General features: G+C 38.0%; 11 pseudogenes; all 11 read right to left on the bottom strand.

Annotated features, from left to right (window-relative positions):
- LOC148430914 (5S ribosomal RNA) overlaps positions 1-114 on the bottom strand; it is a 119-nt pseudogene extending 5 nt beyond the window's left edge.
- Positions 115-230: 116 nt separating this feature from the next.
- On the bottom strand, positions 231-349 carry LOC148430913 (5S ribosomal RNA; annotated as a pseudogene).
- A 116-nt stretch (positions 350-465) lies between these two features.
- LOC148430912 (5S ribosomal RNA) lies at positions 466-584 on the bottom strand (annotated as a pseudogene).
- Positions 585-700: 116 nt separating this feature from the next.
- On the bottom strand, positions 701-819 carry LOC148430911 (5S ribosomal RNA; annotated as a pseudogene).
- A 116-nt stretch (positions 820-935) lies between these two features.
- LOC148430910 (5S ribosomal RNA) lies at positions 936-1,054 on the bottom strand (annotated as a pseudogene).
- Positions 1,055-1,169: 115 nt separating this feature from the next.
- Positions 1,170-1,288, bottom strand: LOC148430909 (5S ribosomal RNA; annotated as a pseudogene).
- A 116-nt stretch (positions 1,289-1,404) lies between these two features.
- On the bottom strand, positions 1,405-1,523 carry LOC148430908 (5S ribosomal RNA; annotated as a pseudogene).
- A 116-nt stretch (positions 1,524-1,639) lies between these two features.
- Positions 1,640-1,758, bottom strand: LOC148430907 (5S ribosomal RNA; annotated as a pseudogene).
- A 116-nt stretch (positions 1,759-1,874) lies between these two features.
- On the bottom strand, positions 1,875-1,993 carry LOC148430906 (5S ribosomal RNA; annotated as a pseudogene).
- Positions 1,994-2,108: 115 nt separating this feature from the next.
- On the bottom strand, positions 2,109-2,227 carry LOC148430905 (5S ribosomal RNA; annotated as a pseudogene).
- Positions 2,228-2,343: 116 nt separating this feature from the next.
- Positions 2,344-2,462, bottom strand: LOC148430904 (5S ribosomal RNA; annotated as a pseudogene).
- Between the last annotated feature and the right edge of the window lie 38 nt (positions 2,463-2,500).

Below are 2,500 nucleotides of genomic sequence, written 5' to 3'. Positions count from 1 at the left end.
ACAGCACCTTGGATTCTTAGGTGGTCTCCCATCCAAGTACTAACCAGGCCCAACACTGCATAGCTTCCAAGATCAGATTAGATTGGGCATGTCCAGTGTGGTTTGGCTGTAGGTGCTCAAAAACATTAACTTTAGACCTCTTTTACTTCTTAACTCAAGTAAATTCATTGATAAGTATAAAAAATTAAATGTAAAATGTAATAGAAAAGAATGTTTTGGCTGTCTAAAATTACATACAGCACCTGGTATTCCCAGGTGGTCTCCCATCCAAGTACTAAGCAGGCCCAACACTGCATAGCTTCCAAGATCAGACGAAATTGGGCATGTCCAGTGTGGTTTGGCTGTAGGTGCTCAAAAGCATTAAATTTAGACCTCTATTACTTCTTAACTCAAGTAAATTCATTAATAAGTTGAAAAAATTAAATGTAAAATGTAATAGAAAAGAATGTTATGGCTGCATAAAATTACCTACAGCACCTGGAATTCCCAGGTGGTCTCCCATCCAAGGACTATCCAGGCCCAACACTGCATAGCTTCCAAGATCAAACAAGATTGGGCATGTCCAGTGTGGTGAGGCTGTAGGTGCTCAAAAATATTAACTTTAGACATCTATAACTTCTTAACTCATGTAAAATCATTGATAAGTTGAAAAAATTAAATGTAAAATGTAATAGAAAAGAATGTTATGGCTGCATAAAATTACCTACAGCACCTGGTATTCCCAGGTGGACTCCCATCCAAGTACTAACCAGGCCCAACACTGCATAGCTTCCAAAATCAGACGAGATTGGGCATGTCCAGTGTGGTTTGGCTGAAGGAGCTCAAAAACATTAACTTTAGACCTCTTTTACTTCTTTACTCAAGTAAATTCATTGATAAGTTGAAAAAATTTAATGTAAAATGTAATAGAAAAGAATGGTATGGCTGCATAAAATTACCTACAGCACCTGGTATTCCCAGGTGGTCTCCCTTCCACGTACTAACCAGGCCCAACACTGCACAGCTTCCAAGATCAGACGAGATTGGGAATGTCCAGTGTGGTTTGGCTGTAGGTGCTCAAAAACATTAACTTTAGACCTCTTTTACTTCTTAACTCAAGTAAATTCAATGACAAGTTGAAAAATGAAATGTAAAATGTAATAGAAAAGAATGTTATGGCAGTATAAAATTACCTACAGCTCCTGGTATTCCCAAGCGGTCTCCCATTCAAGTACTAACCAGGCCCTACACTGCATAGCTTCCAAGATCAGACGAGATTGAGCTTGTCCAGTGTGGTTTGACTGTAAGTGCTCAAAAGCATTAACTTTAGACATATTTTACTTCTTAACTCAAGTAAATTCATTGATAAGTTGAAAAAATTAAATGTAAAATGTAATAGAAAAGAATGTTATGGCAGTATAAAAATACCTACAGCACCTGGGATTCTTAGGTGGTCTCCCATCCAAGTACTAACCAGGCCCAACACTGCATAGCTTCCAAGATCTGACGAGATTGGGCATATCCAGTGTGGTTTGGCTGTAGGTGCTCAAAAACATTAACTTTAGACCTCTTTTACTTCTTAACTCAAGTAAATTCATTGATAAGTTGAAAAAATTAAATGCAAAATGTAATAGAAAAGAATGTTATGGCTGTCTAAAATTACCTACAGCACCTGGTATTCCCAGGTGGTCTCCCATCCAAGTTCAAACCAGGCCCAACACTGCATAGCTTCCAAGATCAGACGAGATTGGGCATGTCCAGTGTGGTTTGGCTGTAGGTGCTCAAAAGCATTAAATTTAGACCTCTATTACTTCTTAACTCATGGAAATTCATTGATAAGTTGAAAAAATTAAATGTAAAATGTAATAGAAAAGAAAGTTATGGCAGTATAAAATTACCTACAGCACCTGGGATTCCTAGGTGGTGTCCCATCCAAGTACTAACCAGGCCCAACACTGCATAGCTTCCAAGATCAGATGAGATTGGGCATGTCCAGTGTGGTTTGGCTGAAGGAGCTCAAAAACATTAACTTTAGACCTCTTTTACTTCTTAACTCAAGTAAATTCAATGACAAGTTGAAAAATGAAATGAAAAATATAATAGAAAAGAATGTTATGGCAGTATAAAATTACCTACAGCTCCTGGTATTCCCAGGTGGTCTCCCATCCAAGTACTAACCAGGCCCAACACTGCATAGCTTACAAGATCAGACGAGATTGGGCATGTCCAGTGTGGTTTGGCTTTAGGTGCTCAAAAACATTAACTTTAGACCTCTTTTACTTCTTAACTCAAGTAAATTCATTGATAAGTAGAAAAAATTAAATGTAAAATGTAATAGAAAAGAATGTTTTGGCTGTCTAAAATTACATACAGCACCTGGTATTCCCAGGTGGTCTCCCATCAAAGTACTAACCAGGCCCAACACTGCATAGCTTCCAAGATCAGACGAGATTGGGCATGTCCAGTGTGGTTTGGCTGTAGGTGCTCAAAAACATTAACTTTAGACCTCTTTTACTTCTTA

Source organism: Taudactylus pleione, unplaced genomic scaffold, assembly GCF_031769625.1.
Source record: "Taudactylus pleione unplaced genomic scaffold, aTauple2 ptg003106l, whole genome shotgun sequence".
In the NCBI taxonomy this organism is placed as follows: Eukaryota; Metazoa; Chordata; class Amphibia; order Anura; family Myobatrachidae; genus Taudactylus; species Taudactylus pleione.
Note: the sequence above shows the minus strand (reverse complement) of the source record. Positions and strands in the feature narration are given on the sequence as shown.